The 27,488-nt window shown below is 37.9% G+C and overlaps 2 pseudogenes; one reads left to right on the plus strand and one right to left on the minus strand.

The window, feature by feature from the left end:
* The window catches only part of LOC137236042 (lachesin-like), a 59,850-nt pseudogene that overhangs the window by 7,726 nt on the left and 24,636 nt on the right, over positions 1–27,488 (minus strand).
* Positions 3,360–27,205, plus strand: LOC137236041 (succinate dehydrogenase [ubiquinone] iron-sulfur subunit, mitochondrial-like; annotated as a pseudogene).

Below are 27,488 nucleotides of genomic sequence, written 5' to 3' on the forward strand. Positions count from 1 at the left end.
TTCTGAAATGACAAGTGCTTAAATGACAAATAAAACACACGCGTAAGGTAGCTGGTGCGCTTATGACCAAGGAATTTTAGCATCAGCATAGCTATTCCGTCTAGGTATAACGATTTAAAAGGCTTAGCCCTTTTAATGGCTTCTTTAATATGCAGAGCAGAGGCAACGGTGAGGTGGCATGTGCGCGTGTTTGTGTTTATGTGCCTGTTGATTTGTATGAAATCTAGCCTTGTTAACTGTATTGCGAATTGCCGGCAGAAACCATGAGCACATTTTATCGAGTTCGACAGATAAATTCCATATGAAATACTACTAGGTATCAATAACGCCACAAAACTATAGTCAATAAACTATTCAAAAACTGACTAGTATAAATAACCTCGAAAAATTCCAGGCAATGAACTATTCAAACACCAATTAGCATGAGTAGCTCCAACAAATTCTAGTCAATGAACTAGAATGTTTTGCCGACTACTTTGGCTTTTGACTGCAGGGATATTGATATAACAATAAACAGCGAAAGCTTAGCTTATGAAACACTGCAAAAATCCAATGTTACTTAGCTCTTCAAGCGCGCCTGTAAATATTCCACCCCAATTTGGATTGAAAAACACACACAGTAAGAAAATTCGTACTTTCATAAATGAGAATCAAATACTTTAAGAAGATAAATTATATATGATAAATTATTGTCGTATGTTATATGCGCTCACATGTAACATACGACATTATTTTATCCAGACGGCGATATGCAAATGTAAACTTTTGTGTGTGTTTGTTGTTTTGTTATTGTATTAATCCTATTAAATATTGTATTTGCATTTGACACATCTTGCCAATGCGAACTATCGCGCATGTATATGCATGCGGTGAAAGTGGGTGGTTTTGGGTCGGTATGAAGGTATCGCCCGCACCAATTTTATGAAAAAATAATTCTCACATATTTGTAAAGCCGTGATCAAAGTTTCACGTTGATATCTCTACTGAAAATATTTTTGGCCACCAACTCCATGTAAGACCGACCAGTGTGCATTGATAAACAGCACAATAGAAAAAAAGTGGGATGTTCAATAGACCTGTCTAGTTCAGACTTAATGTCATATAACTCTACTGAATTCCAATGTCCTAGCATGAATACTTCCAGAGTTACGTAGTATCAAAGATTCCATTTGCACGAAAGGAGCTACCCCCTTCTTATATATCGACACAATTTTTAGCCTATTACCATCATTGGAAGGTCGCTAGTGGATGTCTCGAACTTGGTTGTGATCGGTCGATCGGTTTAGGACGTAACCCGATATATAGTTATATACATACATAATTTGATTTTATATATATAGATGTGTGCATATGAGCATTGTACAAGTATATACTCACCATATAAACGTATCGTTCCTTCAGTATCGCCAATACTATTTTTCGATATGCATTTGTAGGCACCAAAGTCACTTGTTTGTAAACGTCTTATTTGCAAAACAATTTCCGTAGCATACATATTAACTTTTTTTCGGTGAGTACATAACGATCGCCAGCAATAATCATTTCACCTGAAAATGAAAAAAAAAAAAAAAATAAATTTAAATAAAAGTGAAAATGATTGCATAAAAAATCGAATAGTTAGTTTCTGCAAAAAAATAAATAAAAGATAATATAAACAACGAAGCAGTGAAATACACAAAGCACCAGAAGCATAGAAAAAGAGTACAATAGCAATTTGCAATTGTCGTTGGTCACTTGTGAGTAAGTTTTTTGTTTGTTCGTTTATTTTGTAGCTCATTCAGAACTGACGATGAACTTTCACGTAGAAAATAACATGACACTCGGCACCAGGGATCAACGTGTTAAGTGGAAGAGTCAGTTAGTTCATGAAAGTAGTCATTCACTCAAGAGCTCAAGCACCAAAAATTGCACGTTGCAACTTCATTTATTCCATGGCACGAAGTCAATAAGCTGTAAATTGTTTTTTTGGCGTCAAGTTGACAGATTGCAAGTTGTCCTTTTTTCCTCACAATCTTCTAGCTTACAATTTTGTGATTGTGATTTAGTTCATTCTTCTGCTTTTGTTCGTATTACTTTGTAATTCAGATTTAAAATTTAATTTGTTTTAACTTTTTTATATTTCTATTGTATGCTTACCATTTTCCCTTTGCCAATAGATGATTGCTTTCGGTGATGCTCTACATTACAAACCAATGTGACATCGGTTAGAACGGGCGCACCGACTAATTGATTCGAAACTTGTACCAGTGGGTGAACTGTAAAAGTAAGATGGAAATTGTCAAATATTTTTTTTTTTTGGTTTAATTAAGTTAAAGGTTTATTTTTAATAAGATACAAGTATCGATGGGGTTGGCTTTAGCCTTTTAACTTTCGAAGCGATTAACTGTTTGCTGTCTTAATGTTGGGGAAGTAAATGGCTCAGGGAACAGAGGTATTCATATTTGGGAAATAAATTATTTTAAAGGTCTTCAGGGTTTGTGCAGAATTTAGACGTTTTACAATTTCCATCATCATCATCATCATCATCATTATCATCATCATTAGTTGGCGCTTAACTGCCTTATCCATTTTGACTGTTTCATACCAAGTCACGACAGCTATGCCTGTTTCACGATAACTGACGCCAATTGAGAGTACCAAGGGAGGTCGATCCTTCCTCCACCAGCCTCTCCCAACTCAGCGGAGAACTTCCCCTTTTTATGCTCCTAAACTGCGGTGTTGACTGAAATAATTTCTTGGCCATTGCGTCTTCGTCCATTCGCATAACATGACCTAGTCGGGGTAACCTTTGGGTTTTTATTTGCTGCAGCTCATCATTATCGGCATCGCGGACAGGACCATAAATCTTCCGGAGAACTTTTCTCTCGTGCACTCCAAAAGCCATATTATCTTCTCTCGACACTGTAAATGATTCCGAGCCATACATAAGGACATGTACGATGGACGACTTGTGGTGCGTGATTTTTGTTCGTATAGAAAGGACTTCACAGTCTCGATTCTTTTTTGGATGACAGCAAGTAGTGCGCCTTGTCCCCGCTTACCGCACGGTTCACCTTTTTGCTTCTTTATCTAAGCCAGAGAAGGCAGATCTAATAGAACGTTTATTAAGCCCGTCAATATCATTAACATACGCTAGTAATTCTACGTTTTTAAAATACATTGTACCATTAAGGTTTAGTTCTATTACAGCATTATGTTAAAGAAACTAAACATAAGGGAGTCGCCTTGTGTGAAACCTCGTTTTGTTTCGAATGGCTCGAAGAGGTCCTTCCCAATACTTACGGGGCTAATGGTGTTCCTCAGCGTCATGAGCAGAGCCTCATTAGCTTTGTAGGGAACTTAAATTCAAACATAGCAGCATGCAAGCAGCTTATTTTCGCGCTGTCAAAGACTGCATTGAAGTCGACGAAAAGATGGTGCGTGTCGATTTCCTTATTGTGAGTCTTCTCCAGGATCTGACGCATAATGAAGATCTGATGGATGATAGATTTACCAGGTCTGAAGCCGCACTGATAAGGTCCAATAAGATAGCTGACTATGGGCTTCAGCACGGCACGCTAGATAGAATGTTATAAGCGATATTAAGTGGGATGATTCCGCGGTAATTAGCACGGTTTGCGGGATCGTCTTTCTTGTGGATTAAGCAGAATATACTTAAGTTCTAATTTAGAGGCATGCGCTCATCCGACCATATTTCGAATAGGAGGTTATGCATGCTCTTTACCAACTCTTCGCCTCCGTGTTCGAACTACTCGTCGGATATTCCATCATAACTTGGCGCCTTGTGATTTTTTAGCCGGAATATTGCTTTTCTCACTCCGTCATAGCCGGGTGTCCGAATGTATTTTCATCGGCGATTGAGGTATCGGGTTCGTCTTCTCCCCCGCTGGCTAGCAATAAGGAGAACTTAAGAGAACTTAAGCACACGTACGTGAGTTACCATATCGCGTTCTGTGTTAGTGTCCTGCGCTCGCCAGGTCAAGGCTCCAGCTGTTAGGGGCGGAAGAATTGCCAGATCTGGAGGCAGCAATTAAGCTGAGCCCTTGAAAACTGCTAGTATTTGCCAAGAGGACGGAGTTATTCTATAACGTATGTCCTGGCACCTGATTGGGGTTCTTCCTTCTGGTAATACTATGGACACATTCAGTCTATGTGAGGCCTTTATTGACCGGCCAGTACAACCTAACCTAGCCAGATCGCCATTATCGTTACTGCAGAATGCGCACGATCTTGAACCATTCCGTCTTTCGCCGGATTTTTAGGTAGAATTTCCTTCCATTGTTCCTATCAGCCAGCATCTGAAGCTTTTCGTATTCATGCGCTTCTGCACCACATATTTTTCCTTCTAAATAAGCGTTGCTGCTGGAAACCTATGGTGTTAGCTGCGGCGGTACGTAATGGGAGAGAAATATGCTCCCCCTGCTCTGCCACATCGTCGGGCTGAATATCGTTCTCGGTGAGCAGGCGTGAGAACCGAGTGGAGTAGTCATCAGCTGTCTGTTTCGCGAGGAGCTTTTCGATGGCAAACTTTCGTTGTCTCACTGCTTGCACTTTCTGTGCTGCACAGGGGCATGTACGTATCTCGGCTACCACAAGGTAGTGGTCCGAGGGTATATTTGGACCTCGTAGAGTGCGCACAGCTAGGACGCTGGATCTAGGTGTGCTGTCGATCACTAAATGATCGATTTAGTTGCGTGTTCGAAAGGCAAGTATCTTGGAGTCTTTTTATGATGGAATCTGGTACTGCTGATGACCATATTTCGAGCCGTGGCGAAGTCAATCAGCCTAAACCTGTTGGGAGATGTTCATATATATTTATACTAAAAAGAGCAGATCTGGGTGCAGTATGACGCGTTTGGATGTAAGTGTTTTACACCTATTTGAGTTCAGTTGTAATAAAAACACCAAGAGAGAATAACTGCAGCTAATTTGCGCTCATATGTATAAAAATACAAACGCAACTGTTAATAAATGCACACAAAAGAGCGACGGTCATGCCTGATACTGACAAAGAATATCGATATAGGCGATATAGGTTCAAACGTATGAGTCTTGGAAAGCCTAAGGACTTCAAAATCATAGGATATCCGTAATTTTTTTTTAAAGCTATCCTAAGGAGCACCGGATGATATTCTTCTAATTGGAACATGGTATGCTATAGTTAAAATATATGAGTCATTGAAAGCCTTAGGAATTCATAGCCATACGATATCGGACATTTGCTTTTAAAAGTTTGGTCACATCAAGGAGCGCTTATGCTGTATAAAATGATGAACGCTAAGCAAGGTCGTGGAATATTCGTGGAGAGTGATGGCAGCTTGCCTTGGTTAAAGAGATAACCAGGGCTAAGACAAGACATAGCATTAACCATTCAAAGATAGAACAGGGGCTCTCCTGATTGACCTAATACTTCGAGACTAGGGTCACTTGTAGTCGTCCCAATGTTAGTTACCCCTGTTTCACAACTTAAATTGACTGCATATATTTGACGATAGTCTTCGATATAAACTATAGGAACCTCTTTCGTACAAGGAAAAATATGCAAGTTGGTGATCTTACTACGAGAATATATTCAAATAAGTTACGGTAGTCAACGTACACTTGACAGTTTAAATTTATGTGGCACTGATGGGATGGGATAACAATACCTTACGTCACAGTTGGAATCTTCCTGTGCGACCTTCCATAATTAAGTTTCTTTTTCTCCTCCTCCCTGAGCTTAGGAATATTAAGCCAGAGGAGCTGCAAACATTCGTTAGTTTTCTTAAAGCAATTTTCGTTGGTTAATTTACAAGGCGTGCTATCAAAATGTTTAACTCACACGAATTGAAGTTAGAGGGGCGACAACAAATCGACAAAACGATACAGCCACTCAGCTACCCCTGTGAGGGGATGGTAGGCGAAGCCTTTTTGCGGTGTAACTAATACAGTCCCGGCAGTTAGGCGCCGTTTGGTGATGATTATTCCTTTCACAAAAATAAGCTAGGCTGCCAAGTACGCAGAGAGCTCTAGAGTTTAATACATAGTGTCACTATGAGTAGGGAAATGCCAAAAATTAAAAGTGGGTTTCTGTTGTTTTTAGGTCTCAATAATATTTGAGGGAGTGTTAAGGCAAAAGATCAGAAGTTTTTGGGATTCAAATCCGGTACTAGCTTTTCTTCCGCGTGAACGTTTTGCGTGACCTCTCGAAGCTTCGCGTTGACTCAGCTTTTTTCTCTCTCAAGATATTTTCAGTCAATAGGGACAACAGCTATATTCCAACGAAACCTTTACAACGTAGATCCCTAAATTTTGAGAACAACTAGAAGGCACTAACGAATGCGAACATCTAGGGTTAGGGGGATAAGAATATACCCGCGGCAGGTATACCTGTCGTAAGAGGCGACTAAAATACCAAATTGATTCAAGGGGTTGTCTAACGCAACTCTTCCAAATGGCTGCCAGCGCAATATATAGCTTCTCCAACGCAATTGTCAACCTCACCTACCCGTGGAGAATCCTTTTTAACAGCCGAGGCTCTGGCGATTCCAAGTTCTTCATGGATGTAGGGGGTGATGAGGGCGGTAAGGCCTTCATGGTTTCATGAGGGCATACTAAATCGTTTCCGAGATGGTCGGGCTAGTACCTGCTTGTTCCGAAACGTACCGGGTCTGCATCAGGCGGAGGACTATCAACATCGATAACACTCCCCAAGGCCTTCGGGGAGTGTCCTTATCGCTACAACAACAACAACATCTAATGAGGGATTCAAGGGGTTGATGAGCACAATACAAAGTTTTATAGCATCATGGCTTCCGTAACTCAATTCAATGTCACCTACGCGAGGGGAACCTGTTTCAAATATGAATGTATTATACACATTTTAAACATGCGAGGCTCGGACGAACCCAAGTGCCCCATGGATCTAGGGGGTGGGGTTTGTTAATGGCCTAGAAGGCTTACTGTGGTCATATTAATCATTCCCGTGATGGTCAGGCTAGTAATTTAATGGTGCTATCAATACGTACCGGATCTATATCCGGGAACACTCCCCTAATACTTCAGGGAGTGTCCTTATCGTTAATACAACAACAACGTCTAGTGATTTTTGGATCAGCAAATGCAAGAGCTGGCTCTACTTATTTAGAAAAACGAAGTTTTGTGAAAATTTTAGCACATATGTAGGCAACCCTGGTTCATTTCCAACTAGGGCTCATGTACTTGAAATTATAGTAAGGGATGTATCATGATGGAGTGCCAGTAAGATGCATTCAAAATATGTGATATACTAGCTCAAGTTAACTTTGAATGACCATGTAAAGTTAAACAAATCCACTACAGTTGTCAACCTAGTACACTCAGAGAAAAATGCCGTTCTAAAATCCAGCACCACGGGACTCAATTCAAGCTTTTCATGTTCTTACTTTTTTGTTCTTGAAAAACGAACGACTTGTTCTTAAAACAACAACCTTGTTCTTGAACTGACAACGATCTCCTGAAAAGAGAACGGCTGGTCTTAAAATATGAACAAATGTTCTATTAATGATAACGATGGTCTTAAATTAAGAACAATTTTCTTAAATTAAGTTTAAGAAAAAGGACCGGTACAATTCGTGTGCACTACAATGTTAAATACAACATTTGGTACAAGCTATCAAGCAGTTGTTGTGGCCCAGCGGTTATGATGTTGTGGTTGCGATCGTATGGCGCGAGTTCTTCGATCACCGTCAAACTCTGAAGTTTTTTAAAACAATTTTTTTTTGTTCTATTTTTATACTCAGTTGAGCAGAGCTCACAGAGTATATTAAGTTTGATTGGATAACGGTTGGTTGTACATATATAAAGGAATCGAGATAGATATAGACTTCCATATATCAAAATAATCAGGATCGAAAAAAAATTTGATTGAGCCATGTCCGTCCGTCCGTCCGTCCGTTAACACGATAACTTGAGTAAATTTTGAGGTATCTTGATGAAATTTGGTATGTAGGTTCCTGAGCACTCATCTCAGATCGCTATTTAAAATGAACGATATCGGACTATAACCACGCCCACTTTTTCGATATCGAAAATTTCGAAAAACCGAAAAAGTGCGATAATTCATTACAAAAGACCGATAAAGCGACGAAGCTTGGTAGATGAGTTGAACATATGACGCAAAATAGAAAATTAGTAAAATTTTGGACAATGGGCGTGGCACCGCCCACTTTTAAAAGAAGGTAATTTAAAACTTTTGCAAGCTGTAATTTGGCAGTCGTTGAAGACATCATGATGAAATTTGGCAGGAACGTTACTCTTATTACTATATGTACGCTTAATAAAAATTAGCAAAATCGGAGAAGGACCACGCCCACTTTAAAAAAAAAATTTCTTTAAAGTAAAATTTTAACAAAAAATTTAATATCTTTACAGTATATAAGTAAATTATATCAAGATTCAACTCCAGTAATGATATGGTGCAACAAAATACAAAAATAAAAGAAAATTTAAAAATGGGCGTTTCCCCGCCCTTTTTCATTTGTCTAGGACACTTTTAACGCCATAAGTCGAACAAAAATTAACCAATCCTTTTGAAATTTGGTAGGGGCATAGCTTTTATGGCGTTAACTGTTTTCTGTGAAAATGGGCGAAATCGGTTGATGCCACGCCCAGTTTTTATATACAGTCGTCCGTCTGTCCTTCCGCATGGCCGTTAACACGATAACTTGAGCAAAAAGCGATATATCTTTACTAAACTCAGTTCACGTACTTATCTGAACTCACCTTATCTTGGTATGAAAAATGAACGAAATCCGACTATGACCACGCCACTTTTTCGATATCGAAAATTACGAAAAATGAAAAAAATGCCATAATTCTATACCAAATACGAAAAAAGGGATGAAATATGGTAAGGTAATTGGATTGTTTTATTTACGCGAAATATAACTTTAGAAAAACCTTTATAAAATGGTTGTGACACCTACCATATTAAGTAGAAGAAAATGAAAAAGTTCTGCAGGGCGAAATAAAAAACCCTTAAAATCTTGGCAGGTATTACATATATAAATAAATTAGCGGTATCCAACAGATGATGTTCTGGGTCACCCTGGTCCACATTTTGGTCGATATCTGGAAAACGCCTACCACCACTCCCTTTTAAAACTCTCATTAATACCTTAATTTGATACCCATATCGTACAAACTCATTCTAGAGTCACCCCTGGTCCACCTTTATGGCGATATCTCGAAAAGGGGTCCATCTATAGAACTTAGGTCCACGCCCTTTTAAAATACTCATTAATACCTTTCATTTGATACCCATATCGTACAAACAAAGTCTAGAGTCACCCCTGGTCCAGAAAGGCCCACTCCCTCTTAAAATACTCATTAACTCCTTTCGTTTGATACCCATATTGCACAAACGAATTCTAGAGTCACCCCTGGCCCACCTTTATGGCGATATCTCGAAACGGCGTCTACCTATGGAACTAAGGATTACTCCCTTTTAAAATGCTCCTTAACACCTTTCATTTGATACCCATATCGTACAAACGCATTCTAGAGTCACACCTTGTCCATCTTTATGGCGATATCTCGAAACGGCGTCCACCTATGGAACTAAGGATTACTCCCTTTTAAAATGCTCATTAACACCTTTCATTTGATACCCATATAGTACAAACGCATTCTAGAGTCACACCTTGTCCATCTTTATGGCGATATCTGGAAAAGGTGTCCACCCATAGAACTAAGGCCCACTCCCTCTTAAAATACTCATTAACTCCTTTCGTTTGATACCCATATTGCACAAACGAATTCTGGAGTCACCCCTGGTCCACCTTTATGGCGATATCTCGAGAAGGGGTCCACCTATAGAACTAATCCCCACGCCCTTTTAAAATAATCATTAACACCTTTCGTTTGATGCCCATATTGTGCAAACAAATTCTAGGGTCACCCCTGGTCCACCTTTATGGCGATATCTCGAAACGGCGTCCACCTATGGAACTAAGGATTACTCCCTTTTAAAATGCTCATTAACACCTTTCATTTGATACCCATATCGTACAAACGCATTCTAGAGTCACCCCTCGTCCATCTTTACGGCGATATCTCGAAAAGGCGTCCATCTATAGAACTTAGGTCCACGCCCTTTTAAAATACTCATTAATACCTTTCATTTGATACCCATATCGTACAAACGCATTCTAGAGTCAACCCTGATCCACCTTTATGGCTATATCCCTAAATGGCGTCCACCTATAGAACTATGGCCCACTCCCTCATAAAATACTCTTTAATGCCTTTCATTTGATACACATGTCATACAAACACATTCCAGGGTTTCCCTCGGTTCATTTTCCTACATGGTTATTTTCCCTTATGTTGTCACCATAGCTCTCAACTGAGTATGTAATGTTCGGTTACACCCGAACTTAACCTTCCTTACTTGTTTTAACTGTTATTTTTCGTTCAGTTCCATTCACATTAGCACAGGTAATTCTCAAACATGTTATGAAATGTTTTAAGTATATATTCAGATTGCATCATCAAATAAGTAGAATTTCTCAATAAGATAAATACAAGAAAAAATGCATATTCCGCGTTTTTTCATCTTTTTGGTGTTAATAACAGTTTTTTGTCATTAATATTTTTTATTTATGACAAAAAAAACTATTATTAATAAAAATAAATAAATGGGAACTATTTGAAAAAATTATCGTACAACTCGCCCCCAAGATCAAGCACAAACCGTTCTCGAATTGAGACCGAAAAATTTTAAATCGACCACAAATCGTTCTCACCGCGTGAGAGTGAAAAATCTTAAATCTCTTAATCAAGCACAAGTAGTGCTTGAAATGAGCACAGAAGGTTCACACACCAATACCATACGGGTTGTAAAATAAGAACGGTGTGCTTGGGAAAATTGTTCTTAAAACAAGCCCATCGGTCACGAGTTAAGAAAAAACGTACTTAACAGACTTTTGTCAACGAATGTTCTTAATTTTGAACTTGTTCGTTCGTTTTAGAACAATTTTTTCTCTGAGTGTACTACTATTAAAGCTATTAAAAAGCTATAGGATCACTCAAATATTCATTTATATGTGTATGCTTATGTCTGTGCATTTTTGTCAATCATAAATAATCAACAGATGTTACCATTATCTTTACACAAAATCACCAGAAAAGCAAACTTAAACAAAGCACACACGCAAGCAAACAAACTTAAAACAACACAATGTGGAATCATTAAATAAATATAAAGAACATATTGACAAACAAAATCATTAATCCTAATACATAGTACATACATACTATATTTAACATATATGCACATATACATACATGTGATACCAACACATGTGAACCAAATAACCAACTACTTTTGGTCAACAGCAAACTCTGCCAATATTTTGGTACTAAGATACATACAAATATGTTCACATAAGAGTGTACATACACATACTCATATGTTTGCATGTGTGCATAGAAAATATGTATGTAGCATCATCCCAGAAGCCAACTGAACGGAAAGTCAATAAGTCAAAATACCAACAATAGTAACAACATAAGAGAGGGATAAAAGCTACAAGAATAAAATCCAACAATGATCAGTGCTATGGTTGACCAAAATAGACCTCAGTAGCAGCAGCAGTATCAGCCGTAGATAAACCCACACACATATGCAGACAGTAAAGTACAAAGCCAAGTTCGTAGATTATCTAGTACAGTCACTGCGAGTAAAAATGAGACTGTTAAGCTTTTAATATTTTAACAAATTTTTGATGGACTAAATTTTGTTTTAGTTTAATACAAAACTAATAAAAAAAATTGATTACAGGGCTACAACCGTTGTTAAACCATGCCACTTCTATATCGGCCGTTAAACCGAACTTCAAAAAAACACTTCTATATTTTAATTCGCTAAACAGAAAACCACTTCAATAAATGGTGGGAGTATTAAATATAGCACGGCTGTGAAAAAATTAAAAATTATTAGGGAGCCTACAGCCATATTGCCGTGTCAAGTACTTAAGTTTAAAGAGAGTGTGGGGCTATTGATTCGTTTCATATATAATGGGATTTAATTGATCTTTAGACCCTTATGTGTAAAGTCGTGCTGACTCAGTCTTTGAAATAATAGAACAGCTGAAACAAGAGGACATGTCCGAACATAAGCGACCATGCGAATCATGAAGACAGTGTAGTTTGCTGTAGAAAGGGGACGTGTCCTACAGTAAAGATGGGAGTACAATTAGTCTCTCCATAGAACATGCTCAAACGAAAATTAACTATTCAACCCATATAAAGATATCAAAACTAACTCTGGTCGTATGCTCCTTTGCAACTCATCCCTGATTGATCGTGGACTGATCGCATTTTTTGCAGGGCGTTAAGAGATTTTAGAGGTGCAACCGCCATTGCTCAGGGTATTCGAGACTCCAGCCACAGCTTTGTTACGTGGTCTCTTTCAGGATGGCCGACGATGATGGTCGCTGAAAAATATTGATGATGATGCTGATGATCATAGTTCATAGATCATAAGAGTTAGAATATCGGTTATAATTTCTGTTACGGCCATGCCAAATTCCAAAAATAACGTAGCTTTGCAGCTAGTACAATTCATACACATTTTCTTTTTTGTCCTCCCTAAAAATAATGATTGGCGCTTACAATGTTTTTCGCGATTACCCTTCAAATTCTTGTACAGTTCGCAGCAAGCAGCTCATGTCACACACCGTGAGTTTTCCGAGCTAATGGTAGTTATGGAAAGGCCGGAAAAAATCCATAGAGAAACATGGAGAGAGAAACAGAGACCCGGAAGAATACGAAGGGAGGGATACGAAGTTAGGCAAAAAGGGTTATAAAGGTTAGTAAAGGAGGAGCTGAAGAGAGAAATACCATAGAAGAAGAAATGAGAGAGGTCGTGGGGGAACACATGGGAGAACGTATTAGAGGAGAGGAAAGGGAAAGACGTGAAACAGAAACGAGGAGAGGTACGGAATGGGAAAAGTGGAACACGTAAACAGAGTGGGAAGAACGGGAGAGAATATGCCGAAGATGTGAAATTAGATGGAACTGTAAAAGGTGACTGAAAGTGGAAGGCGAATGGGAAAGGATATTAGAGAAGATGGATCAGGAAGTAAAAGGGTAATGGACAAAAGAAAGGAAAAATGAAACAAAAAGGAGAAGAAGGGGAAATGTAGAAAGCAAGAGAAAAAGAAAGTGAAAGTGATAACGAAAGCGCAGGGGAATTGAAAAAGGAAGGGAAACAAAGGAGAAAGGAAAACAGAAATGGGAATGGAAAATGAAGAGTGAAGGAAATGGTAAAGAGCAAGCGAGCATTAAAGGAACATATTTTGGAAAAGGAAGGATTTGAGTGAAAAAATATCTTAATATCGTTTCGTAATACGAACAGCGGATAAGGGGGCTTAGAATATACCAGCGACAGGTATGCCTGTCGTAAGAGGCGACTAAAATACCAAATTGATTCAAGGGGTTTTGTAGCGCAACCCTTTCAAGGGGTTTCTAGCGCAATGTATTGCTTCTACAACCCAATTGTCAACCCCACCTACGCGTGGCGAATCCTGTTTCATTAAAAGCCGAGGCTCTGGCGATCCCAAGTTCCTCATGGATTTAGGGGTTCGGAGGGCGGTATGGCCTAAAAGGTTTTATGTGGTCATAACAAATCGTTCCCGAGATGGTCAGGCTATTACCTTAATGTTACTTGTTGTCAGAACGTACCGCATCTGCATCTGGCTAAGGGCCATGAACATAGTTAACACTCCCCTAGGCCTTCGGCGAGTGTTCTTATCGCTATAAACAGCAACAACAACAGAACCCTGCAGAGATTTTTTTAAATTGTAAATTGCATGCTATTAGGATTTCGAAATAATATTTGGCATTAAGACTTATGCGACTTTTCATACCAATGTTTGGTGGTGTGTGGATACAGTAGTTTTATCATTAATTCGACTATGGAAAGGGTATTAATGTCAATGACGTGAAAAGGTATACCTGACATTAATTCGCTTTTGTAAAGAGAACTATTATCAACGATGTTGATTCCAACATATTCTAACACAAATTCTCTTTTAGTTTTGGTATTAATGTCATTCAAATTAATTCTCTTTCAAAAGCGAATTAATGTCAATTGATGGTAGTTCCATTGACACTATGACACGTCACATAAAAAGGTGGCTAGATAATTCGTCTCAACGTGTAAAGTACGTATTATTTGTGGAATTCACATGGTCTCTCATATGCGGCATGCGCTATGTTTCTGTTAAATTTTACATTGTAAACCATGGAAAAAATGCACAACTTAAAATTCTAGAATGAATACGACACTTTTTTGAACTTCCAAAATCTTTATGATAATATCGTGATTGACATCCTACGCTGTAATTCACTAAACGGCAGGGTTAAAAACAAAAACCATATAATAAAACTCCAGTTGTGAATTACATGCTAATATCTTGTGAAGTTTTCTCTATGATCGACTATATTGGCCTATCTGCTTATAGCATGTACTATGTGAAAAATTCAACAAATTTTCTTTGTCCTTATAAGTGGCTATCTCGTTGTTTGATTTTGTTTACACAACATACATATGTGTTTATGTGGCTGTTTGTGTGTGCGTACAAATGTAATCGTATTTGAACACTTTATCGGCCTGATTGGCCATATGTTGAGTGTTGCGAGTTGTTGCTTTTTCTTTTTTTGGGCGACGTAAAAAAAAAGAAACAAAAAGAAATAAAATTAAAGAAAAAAAAACTTTTTTAAAAATAAGCTTTTATTATTGGTTAATAAAATTAACTAAAAAGTAAACAATAAATTGACTCTAAAGAAATATAACACTTTATAAGTTCATTGTAAGCTTTAACGATAATTAGGCTTTTTCGTCTGCGACAAAAGAATTCTATATTGTACATAAATATATATTTTTAACATTAAAAATTTACACCTAAATTATTAAACCTTACAGTTTATATCACAGTTCTAATTGTTCTAATAAAAAACGTGTTGAATTTTGATGGTATAATTAAGAACATTTAGGATCTCCTTTTCTTGCTATCGCAATGTAACACGCTTTTATTAGAACAATTAGGACTGTGATATAAACTGTAAGATTTAATAATTTAGGTGTAAAGTTTTAATGTTAAACATATATAATTATGTACAATATAGAATTTTTTTGTCGCAGACGAAAAAGCCTAATTATCGTTTAAGCTTACAATGAACTTATAAAGTGTTATATTTCTTTAGAGTCAATTTATTGTTTACTTTTTAGTTAATTTTATTAACCAAAATAATAAAAGCTTATTTTTAAAAAAGTTTTTTTTTCTTTAATTTTATTTTTTCTTTTTAGTTCGTAATAGAAGCTTGTTCTTAGAAAAGCCTTTTTCTTAAATTTAATTTAAATAGGAATTTTTTTTAATTTTTAGTAGGGTAAAATATTGTTTAAATTAGTTACGTAATCTTTACTTAGTTATTTGTAACGTTTCTCATTCTATCCATTTCTTTTTTTAATGCATCAACTTACTTTTTAGTTAATTTTATTAGCCAATAATAAAAGCTTATTTTTAAAAAAGTTTTTTTTCTTTAATTTTATTTTTTTCTTTAATTTTATTATATCATAATCCGAATATATTGGGGCATATTCATAATCGAAATAAAATGTGACTAAGTTAGTTGAAGCATTTTTGACAGAGAGCACATATAAAATTATGTCAAACAGTGTTAAATAACTTAACTTTGCCTATGGCGCGTTCAGTTTACAACTACTTATTGCAGATCTCTCATCTGTGGGTTAAATCTGTTTTAAAATAAAATTCTACTTTCGCTTAGCTAAAATTCCATCGCCAAAAATCTGTAAAACAAAATCAAGTGCGCAGAAAAGTATGCAACACTTACCGATAACAGCCTAACGGCGTTAGCGTTCGTTGTATCACAGAAAATTTACACTTTGAAAATGACGGCTGTTGTTTGCAAGGTTGCATTCCTTTGAGTCTTCGTTTTCACCATCTGGATTAACAAAGTCATGAGCCTGGACATTCGTGCAATTTTAGTGATGTAAATTGCATGGCGCCAGCGCCAATGCGGTGCCAGCTCAATGGTAGCTCATTGACGAAATGACTCCAATCGAATATTTGACGTTACTTAGTAGTGAGTGCGTAGTACATTTCACTTGCGCTATTGAGTGAAACGACTTTTGTGTGTCAGGCACGAGTTTGGTGTTATTGGCGCTACTGGCAATGATGACAAAGAGCTGATGGCGGTAGCGCTGGTAGTTCAGCTTTTGAGTTGTATATTTTAAATTTAATGCACAATTAATATGGGTGTGTTTGAGCGGCCAAATAAGAACAGTAGTATTGCTAAAGTGCTGCTAAGTTGATGATATGTCGCAAATTTCTTAGCGATTATCAATAGATTGTCAATATTTCGTTCAACGTGCACGCGTAATTTCTCAAATTTTCCAAGTTTTTCCATTCTTGATTTAACTTAAGCTGTTATGCCAATATTTTTCTGCCAGTTTTTTTCAAATACGTAATTTTTCCAAAAGCAAAATAAATTACAGAAAAGATTACAGAGTTAAACAGCCTTGTTGGTTATACACAGAAATATAACAGAGGGTTGTGTCTCGGCTTTTCGCAAGCGTTGAGATTCACCACGCGTGACACGCGTGATTCACCACGTCCAAATATCACAATCCACGGATAGGTACCGGCGGGTTTGTATGGGACTTAGGCTGTTATGCCAAAGTAAATACAAATCATTACCGATAACTGTGTTATCGATTAATTTATCGAATTCTAACAAAGTAATATTGCATTGTCATTGGAGTTATACATGTGTGCAAAATTTCAGCTCCATCGGACACCGGGAAGTGTATCAAATTTAACTTGCAAGATTCCATTATAGACAACAAAAGTGACTCTAAATAAAAGCTTATAAAAAAGCGAGAAATTGTTCAAAGAAGTTGAAGCAAATAATGGTTTTATCTCCAAAGACATATGTACTTGCATCTCTCTTAGTTTTATTACTTCCTTTATACCAATTTGATTTATGTGTATTTAGCCACAATGGTAGCTAAGTTTCATTAAAGTTGATTATTTCTACACGTTAAAGAAAATGTGCAAAAATATACGAATTTAAAAGTTTGAACTGTAAATTTTCGACAAATTGTTGTGAAATATATTTAAATACTCCACTGATAATTGGGAGTGAAAACTTTAACCAATTGCCAGTATCACCCTCGCACTGTGAAATGTAATTACTAGATATAACAACCGAGGTGTTAATTGGTTACTTCATTACTTTATACTTTTCCTTGAAACATAGTATACTCCATCGAGAAATATCTGAGCAGGAAAAGAAGTTAGCTATGAGCTAACTAGAAGTGGGTTTTCCATAAACCAATCTACATTATTGACTGTTTATTTTATTTGAAAAACGCTAACTACTTTTGTATCGCAACATCCGCAAAAATATTCAAAGGTAGTCATTTCTACAGAGCGTGTTAACTATTTTTTGTCGAACTATAAGTAAGACTATTACAAACTGTTGTATGGAACTGTTATGCTAACATACATTCCCGATCCGATCATATCCAACTAAAAGCCAACAACAGATGGTTTTTATTCGGGAATCACGAAAACATATCAAGGCGAAGGTGAGAAAAAATGTATTTTCTTACATTTTTCGTAATTTTGAAGAAAACTCATAGCATAGCATGGTATAACGAAGGCAACGTTGCATTACTTTCCAACAAAATGTCTTGTTTTTCGTATATTTATTAAAGCCTTCCTGAGGAAAACGCGAATATTCGTCGAAACGCGTAGAAGATAAAATAAGCGACTGTTTTATTTCAAAAAATTGGCCGAAAACCTCCATAATGAAATAATTAGTTCCTAACTTTTTGTAGTATTTCCTAAAATAGTCAACTGGTATAAAGCATTTTTTACCATTTGTTTTTTTTTTTTTTGCAGCTACTTTAGTCTTCCTCTAAGAAAGTGTTACGTGGCTGACTGTTTGGGTGGTGAGGAGCGGCGGCAAGCAGGTATGCTTGCGGGCCCAGGCTAGCTCGTTGTCTTGGGCGGGGTGTTGCACCCCCGACCTCACCCGCAGCCACATGAGCAAAATAGGGGTTCATACCACGTAACAAAAGGTTGGAAGATTTGCAAGCAATGAATTCTTAAACCTTTAAATTTTGAAGTTTCAAAAAAAAAACAAAAAAAAAGAAACATCTGCTTGTGGTGATGATCGAAGTTTGAAGATTTATTGCTTTCATTTTGAATAAAAACTACATAGACTCCCTGATGAAGATACGGAAACATCAAAACTCGTTGTGGTAAAAACGAAGACTTAAATATCACGTTGTATTACCCATCGTTAAGCACCTACTCAGCATATTTACGATTTATATTTGGAAATTAGCTTATTTAAAACCCAATAAGCTAAGCTGCGACAAAAATTTTGAAATACCAAAAGCTAAGTGTCAAGAAAGTTACTCGCAATATTTCTTTTGCAACTGTCGAAAGTGCCTAAGTAAGCTAAAACAGACTCACTGTATCTTATCAGACCAATACTAGATATTCTCGCGGAATTTTGTTCTCGCGGATTTTTTTATTCCCGCGGAAAAATTCCTCCAATTCTTTTCTCCTAGGGAGAAGAATAATTGGGGAATAGGAATTTCGAATTTTCGAAGTCAGCTGTGTTGTCAATTGAAATTTCGTTGCGCATTTCTTATTTTGTTTAAAAAATTTTAAAGTTTAATTATTGTTGCCAATTTGTTTGAAATTAAGAAATAAGGTATAAGCAATGCACATTATCATTTTCACTGAAATGAGTAATGAAATGGTGCCACAGCAACATCAACAGAGGAGCATAAGAAGAAGACCGGCGGGATAACACAAATCCGCCGGAGTTGCCTGCATTCATTCTGCAAAGCAAGTCGAGTTGAGTTCGCCTTTCGCCATATGCCAAAATCTATTTAAGCCTTTTTAAAAAATCCTTGCGCAATTTCTGGATGGCTGCATCAAATATGCGAAGAGCTCTTCCGTTGCTTATGATATATTTTTCGACTTAAAATAAAGAATATTTTGATTGTTGTTGTATTAGCAGTGAGAATATTGTAGTAGAATGTAAATACATATTTTAGCACAAATTTGTACAAATAAGTGTTCTTTTTTAAAATAACCAATTTCCTTTAACGATTTTGATGCATTCCCTTTAACTTAACTAGTGAAAAAACTCCTAGAAATGGCAGGGAAATCTCCCTCTCCCTCACGTTCATAATACCTAATTTTCTCCTATAACCGGTTTCCGCTTTTTCGAACATTGTTCAGAATAGGAGGAAAAGGAGAAGTGAAAAAACTCACAAGGAATTTTTATTTAGAATACGAGGAATGGGAGAAGGGAAAAAACCCGCACGGAATTTTCGTTTAGAATTGGGATGTATATCTATTAGAGCAATAAAGCTGAGCTCAACACCTTTCAAAAAGGTTTTAGTTACCCTCGACACACGTCGTGATCACTCAAAGCACTATTCATCTTCACGTGAACTTTTCGTCTGAATACTCTAAGGACCATCCAATTAAAAAAGGGTATAATATATTTATTTATTTTTTATTTTTTATAATATACATATATAGAACTTCACTTCTCTGTTATCTACTTTGTTCAAATTCGCACTTCTTGGCATGATTTTTCCTTCTTTGAATCTCTGTTTCTACGTGGAGTTCAGAGGATGGATTTGACTAGAATATCTTTATCTTCAATCCTTAATATTAAAATATATGCTCCGAAAACAATCACCAAAGGCTAAGGAGAATGTTATGGATATTGTCCGCTCTTTGCCGTGGTCGTCGAAGGTGCGGTTAGAAACATTATAAATATTTGGCTCTGTTGAAGCTGGATATATTTTGTGGCTTTCTTGTTGAAAAAAAAAAAAAAAAACTGTAATGTTGCTTTTTTCCAGCCCTTAACCTAAGACCTTCAGTTTGGTTGGCGATTAAATACCACCAAACCACGGCGCTCGCTTTCAGGTGTTTTTGGACCGATATTTGGTTGTTATAAGAACGGTTTTCATTAATCGATTTTAACGATTGTTGCTTTGCAACTGTAACTCGATTTCCTTGGACTTAGTTAAAATTTGCTTTTTATTTCTTAAAGTCCATTTGTTCTCCTTGACTAAGCCGATTTTATAAAATAACATATAAATACTTGGCGCGACTTAATTCTAAGGAGATTAAATCCCAGCTTCCCTTCCAATTTGCGTCGTGCTCCTTATAATTTTTCCCTACAAATTGGCAGGAGTGTCGACCCCGATTAGAAAAACTTTTTTCTTATTAAAAACACTTTTTTCTTATTAAAAACACTTTTTTAAAAATTTTTGATGAATTTTGCCCGGGAGTTGAATTCAGAAACCTCGGTGTGGTGGGAGGGAGCACGCTTATACCACATCAAGCGTAAGTATAAACATACTTCCTGTTGTAACGATATAACCTTACATGCATTCAGTTCAAAAGAATTATGACTCATGGCTCATTATGGGGTCTACATGTATGTACGTCTTGACTCACCGTTGAAATAAAACTCGTTTCGATTTTCACGAGTCGGCCAGAATCATGTCTTTGTAACTTATACTCAACCATTTTTACAAACACTTTGAAACTTAGGTACTCTTGACTCAGAGTCATTGTGAGAAAAATCTGTTACAAGAAATACTCTTGAAAGATTTTAACAAAATAAAAAATTTGTGTTGATTGAGTGGGCACTGCCAATGCTGTGCTCTATTTTCTACTGATATGTTATGTTTTGTAAAACATAAATATTGTAAAAAAAATTGCTGCCTTCCTCGGCGAAATGCTTCAATTACTAGAAAGAAATCAACTTAAGCTTACAAAGATCCATGGTGGAATCACCAGGTGAAGTAAATAAAAAGAGATAGAAGATGTACGCTATCTGAAATGGTACGGATGTATTTTCAACGGTCAGAAGAGGGTAAAATGTTTACCCGCTTTGGAAAAGTAGGAGTAGAAAAACAAATGCATGGTGTCAAGTACAAGTGTGTTGACACCTTTCTGACAGGCTCTCGCTTAAGTGAGCATAACGGGGAAATCTGGGTAGCCATTGTTGTTTCGGTTGAAAACGGTCAATTAGGGCGGAGACGTAAAAGATTGAAATGGGGTTTATGTAGTCACAAAAGTGTTACTCCTGTTCCACAGCATTTTAATTTTATATCATGGCGAAAAGTGTTCAGTTCAGAGTTATTGATTTTCAGTAAAAGTTTAATTTATTACGGATGTTTACCCCTTTAAGTGTAAAAAGCAGAGAAAACGTAGAGTTTTTCAAATTATTGTGAAAAACTTTTTGATTTGAATTTCTGTACCCAAGTTCACTATATTTGTGTAACACAAGAATCTGGAGGTCAATTTCTTAACTATGCAAAACTGAAAAATGTACACTTATTGAAAACTCATTTGCACACACAATTTACACTTTGAATTTAGTTGTGTTTTTATGCACACAATTTCCAAACTAAAAACAAAATTTTCATATGTCAGAAAAAATAAAGAAAATGCGGCACAATATCAAAAAACTCTATCGAAATACAAACTGGCTTGTTTGTTTTTAATGAACTATGTTGTATTTTTCTTATATTTCGTTAGTTTTTTTTAAATATAGTTCACACACTTACTCCAGTACTGAAACCTTATTGGCTCCATCGACAAAAAATATAAGAGAAAATACAAGAAGCGACTAAAGTGACTTCAGAATTCTGCAGTTCAACTGTAATGGACTAACTGGGAAGATTACGGAGATAGTCGATTTCATGAAGCGGCACAATATCCGCATTGCTGCGATTCAAGAGACTAAACTCACAGCAAGATCTGCATTGCAGACCTGCTCTGGTTATAATGTCCATAGGAAAGAGCGCGAGAGCGGAAATGGAGGCAGCCTCGCGTTTATTATACACCACTCTGTGCAATATCATATATTTGATCCTGGCATCGACCGCAGTGACAATGTCTTAGAACGTCAAGGCCTATCTGTCCGGTCAGGCGATGCAAATCTAGAAATCATCAAAATCAACATCCCTCCTGTCACCTGTTGCCCCAGTGGATACCGCCCTAATATCGAGGCCTTACTCACTGGCAACAATCGCATTATCTTAGGCGATTTCAATGCCCATCACGACCTATGGCATTCAAACTTGCGGGCGGACAGTAGGGGTGAGATTTTGGCGGATCAAATAGACGAAACGACGTTCTGCACAATAAACGGAGACGCCCCCACATGTATGGTAGGAAGCTTTCATAGCTCGCCAAATATCTCAATCGTGAGCGCAGAACTCGTAAACTGCGTCAACTGGCAGCCGATGGTAACATTGGCATCCGACCACCTGCCCATACTTATTTCGTTCGAGCGTACCGCCGACTTCATCGTCACCGAAAAACGCACTTTCATAAACTTCAAAAAAGGAAAGTGGGAAGATTATAAATCTGCAACAGACAGCAGCTTTGCTGCCCTCCCTATCCCGACTGATGCCCGCCAAGGGGAGCGTGCCTTCTGTAAGGTCATTGAGTCCGCCTCGGCACATTTCATTCCCGCCGGGAGAATTCCCGAAATCCGGCCCCACTTCCCGGCGGAGGCCGGGAGCTTAGCGAGGGAACGCGACCTTATAAGACAGCTTGATCCCGGCGACCCCCAAATAAGGGATATAAACCAACGCATCAGATTGCTTGTGGACGAACACAAGCGGGCGAAATGGGAAGAGCACCTAAGAGGTTGTAACCTCTCTACCGGTGTAGGTAAACTTTGGTCCTCCGTAAAGTCCCTATCGAATCCGACTAAGCACAAAGACAAAGTTTCCATCGCCTTTGGCGATAAGGTGCTGTCGGATGCGAAAAAATGCGCGAGCGCTTTCTGCCGACAATATATAATGCATCCTACGGTCGACAAAGATAGACGGAGAGCCAATAGACACGCACATAAACACAAACTCAGCGCGTCACCAATTACCATCACCGCTAGAGAGGTTGAGGACGCCATTGGTCGCGCTAAACCATCCAAAGCAGTGGGCCCAGACGGCATAGCCATGCCGATGCTTAAAAACCTAGGGAAAGAGGGTTTCAAATATTTAGCGCATGTCTTCAACTTGTCTCTTTCCACCTTTGTCATACCCGAGAAATGGAAAATGGCCAAGGTGGTCCCGCTACTAAAGCCTGGGAAACCAGCTAACGTAGGTGAGCCATATCGTCCGATATCTCTCCTATCGCCAGTGGCAAAGACGCTTGAAGCTATTTTGCTCCCTTATTTCCAAGCACATTTGCAGCTAGCCCCTCATCAGCACCCAGATAAATTGCGGTTTGAATCAATATCCCCACCATAGAACAGTACTTGTAGCGTTAGACCTATCAAAAGCTTTTGATACGGTCAACCATGGCTCGTTACTGCAAGACCTGGAAGGGTCCACCCTTCCCCCATGTCTTAAAAGGTGGACCGCAAATTATCTGGGTGGTCGGCAGGCATCGGTGCAATTCAGAAACGAAACATCAAAACAAAGGAGAATTAAACAAGGGGTTCCACAGGGTGGTGTCCTATCCCCGCTTTTGTTTAATTTCTACATATCTAAGCTACCTTCACCACCGGAAGGAGTCACAATCGTTTCCTACGCCGATGACTGGACAATAATGGCCACAGGCCCAGGCCCAAAGATCGATGAGCTATGCAATAAAATAAACGGCTATCTCCCTGATCTCTCCAGTTTTTTCGCCTAGCGAAACCTGGCATTGTCACCGACTAAATCTTCCGCGACCTTATTTACAACATGGACGCCCCAAATGTCGACCATATTGAACATCCACGTCGATGGCACTACGCTACCGACTGTCCTACACCCCAAAATCTTGGGTGTGACGTTTGATCAGGATCTACATTTTGGTGCGCACGCAACCGCAATTGTTCCAAGAATTCAGAGCCGTAATAAAATCCTCAAATCCCTTGCTGGCAGTACCTGGGGAAAAGATAAAGAAACGCTCTTGACCACATACAAAGCAATTAGCCAGCCGATTACGTGCTACGCGTCACCCATATGGTCGCCAAGCCTAAAAACCACCCGCTGAAAGAAACTACAGGCCTGCCAAAATACTGCTCTCAGAATCGCCACGGGCTGTCTTCTTATGTCCCAAGAACACCATGTGCATAATGAGGCGAGAATACTCCCCATCAGGGAGAGAAATGAGATGCTGACCAAACAGTTTCTGTTGAATACCCAGAAACCTGGGCATCCCAACAGACATCTGATTGACGAACCAGCACCGCCTAGGGGCCTAAGGAGTCATCTCCGTAAGCATTTTGAGGAAATACGGCACCTGAGAACCCAGCCGTATGAAGCGGAAAAACACAAGCAGGTCCTTGGTGAACTCCATAGACAGGCGTCGGACCTTTATGTCGGGAATTGCCCGGTGAATCCAGTACTTGAAGAAAAATATCCAGAACTCGCAGAAGGGGAACGCATACTCCCCAGGGAAACGCGTGTCACTCTTGTTCAACTTCGTTCTGGATACTGTAACAGGTTAAACTCTTACCTATCCAGAATCAACCCCGACATACAAAATGTATGCCCTGCTTGCAATGTGTCCCCACATGACACCAACCATCTCTTTAATTTTAATGTGGAACCAACGCCTCTAACACCCCTTTCCTTATGGTCCACCCCTGTTGAAACGGCAAGTTTCCTTGGACTCCCGTTAGAGGATATTGATGACAATTTGTGATCGGTCGCGGCTATTAGGTGGGGCGAGCATTGCTACAACAACAACAACAACTAAAGCGTTTATATAATTTTGCCCTTATGCATTTGTGTAAACAGCCTTAGAAGGGAAATTGTTCCATGTTACACGTGTAGCGCTTTAAATTTTGACTCTAATTTAAATAAATTTTGCTTTCCGTATGTTTCCGCATTGTTGCAGGCTACAAATCTTCTAGTATTCTTATTTCATCTGTAAATACTATAAAGTTTTATTAAACTATAAAATGCTACCCAGCTTGAAGTACTCTTACGTACCAAAAATGCAACTCTAGACCTGAGATTTGCATCACGCGAGCGAGGCTGTTTGTAGTTTTGACGCTTATCGCTTAGTTGACACACTTGTGTAGGTACACTATGAACAAATGCCTTGCTACGAAAGCCGTTACAGACTGTTTTCTTCAGCATATCAGTGCGAACTTATATTACTTTAGGCATCGAACAAAATTAAAAACTTAAACTGCGATGAGTAGTAAAATTCAATAATGCGTCCAAAGTAAACTGACTGCAACTTCAACTGCAGTTGAAGCTTTTATCGAAAAACCGGATATAAGTGGGAGAGGTGTTATCCATTATATAGTTGAACTGTAGGAACTTTGCGCACTTAAATGGGTTTCGGGTTTGATGAAAAGTTTTACAGTCACACTCAGAAGTTATCGTAGTACTTTTAAATGTGTTTCGGTCTCTAAAAATCCATTGTTCTTTCCATCTGATCTGTTGAATTGACATTGAGAGTCAGAAGTAAAACATATGACCTTCTAATATATCATACAAACTTGATCAGAAGATCTCCCATAAGCTCTTGACAGTTAATTCATGATGTATTACTAATGTTCCCAAGTTATTATTTACTAAAATATGTCAGGGGATATAATAGGAGTCGGCCTAGAACCAGAAGGTGCTAATCCGATCGAGCCGGATTCATATATTCTAAATTACAATCCATAACTGTAACATTCCTCTTATCTTAGTGGTCTAATTTTTAGGCCAAAACAACTATAGTGAGTAATAATTTTTTGTAACTGTATTTAGAAATCCATTGTTTTAGTGAAGTGTTTACATAAATAAGGTGTAATACGACAGTTTTGGTGTTCTTGCACATTTCTCGAAAGTCTTCAGTACTACAAAGACCAGTTTTAACAAAGACCTGTTTCAATTTTTTTTTTTTTTTTTGAACAAATTAAACATAAATTTTAATTTCAGAAGATAATTACAAATTAAACATATTTATATAATGGAAACATCAATAATATGAACGCGATAGTTAAGCACGACCTTCCTTATGGAAGCCCACACCAAAGAAACCCAAATATGAATCTCTGTAATTAAATCCGGTAAAGGTCCATCGATATTCACCTACTGGTTTAGATGAAGAAAGTACTAAAACTACCATATTTTACTCCTGAAAAACGCAAAAAAAAACAACACTTTGGTGAAAAATGTTCAGATAGCCGAATGACAGAACAAAGAAGAATTTAGAGCGAGACAATTGTTGGCCTACTTCACCTGGTTATTCCACCATGACAAAGAGCATTTGTGCACGTTACGAAAGCAGAGTAATAAAAACAGGAGCCGAGAAAAACTGAATCCAAAGCAAAGAGTACATGTAAACAACCAGCAGTAGAAAAGGAAACAAAATGTAAAGCAACCAAACAGCCTACGACTAAAGAAATAGCAGTGGCAGCAGCACCACGAGCCAAAAAAGCCCCACTTATGAAGACAGTGCAGGTTTATTGTTGGCAGCCCGGAGAAACACCGTGAGTGCAGAATTACCAAATATACCTAAATCAATGCGGTGTTATGGTGTTGGATGCCTTAATTAAAATCAAAAATGAATTGGATCAAACACTGACTTTTCGACGCTCTTGCCGAGAGGGAATCTGTGGTTCGTGTGCTATGAATATTGACGGTGTTAATACTTTGGCTTGCATATGTAAAATATATACAAATCTTTCAAGAAAGCTTAAAATATATCCACTTCCGCATATGTATGTTGTATGTGATCTGGTATCAGATTTGGGTCACTTCTATGCACAATACAAGTTCATCAAGCCGTGGTTGCATCGTAAAAATCCGAATAAGAAGTCTAAGGAAACAGCACAGTATTTGCAACATGTTGATGATCGTTTGAAATTGGATGGCTTATATGAATGTATTCTTTGTGCTTGTTGCACATCAACTTGCCCATCGTATTGGTGGAATGACGATAGATATTTAGGCCCAGCTGTCCTAATGCAAGTCTATCGTTGGGTTATAGATTCGCGTGATAACAATACTGAAGAACGTTTGAATCAAATTCGAGATCCATTTAGCATTTATCGTTGTCACACACCTGGTTTAGCAATAAATAAGTTAAAACAACTGTTATCTGGTTATAAAAAGGGACCTCATCCTCTTTTAGATACAGACAAGCTTCAAAAGTAGGCAATTGTACTGCATTTTAATTTTAATTATTTAAAATAATTTATAATTAAACACTAAAACTTTGTATACAAACATTGAATAAAGACACCCTATATTCTATCTATATTAGGGTGGGTCAACTTTTTTAGAACCGTGTAATTTTTAAGAAACGCGTACCTTTTTGGAACTACTGACTTTTTTAGAGTTGGCAAATTTTTTGAACCGGTTTCTTTTCTGTACTGGGTACTTTTATGTACTGGGTACTTTTTACAAACTGGATACTTAGGCCGTGGTGTCGTGGTAG

Source organism: Eurosta solidaginis, unplaced genomic scaffold, assembly GCF_040869045.1.
Source record: "Eurosta solidaginis isolate ZX-2024a unplaced genomic scaffold, ASM4086904v1 ctg00001269.1, whole genome shotgun sequence".
NCBI classification, from domain to species: Eukaryota; Metazoa; Arthropoda; class Insecta; order Diptera; family Tephritidae; genus Eurosta; species Eurosta solidaginis.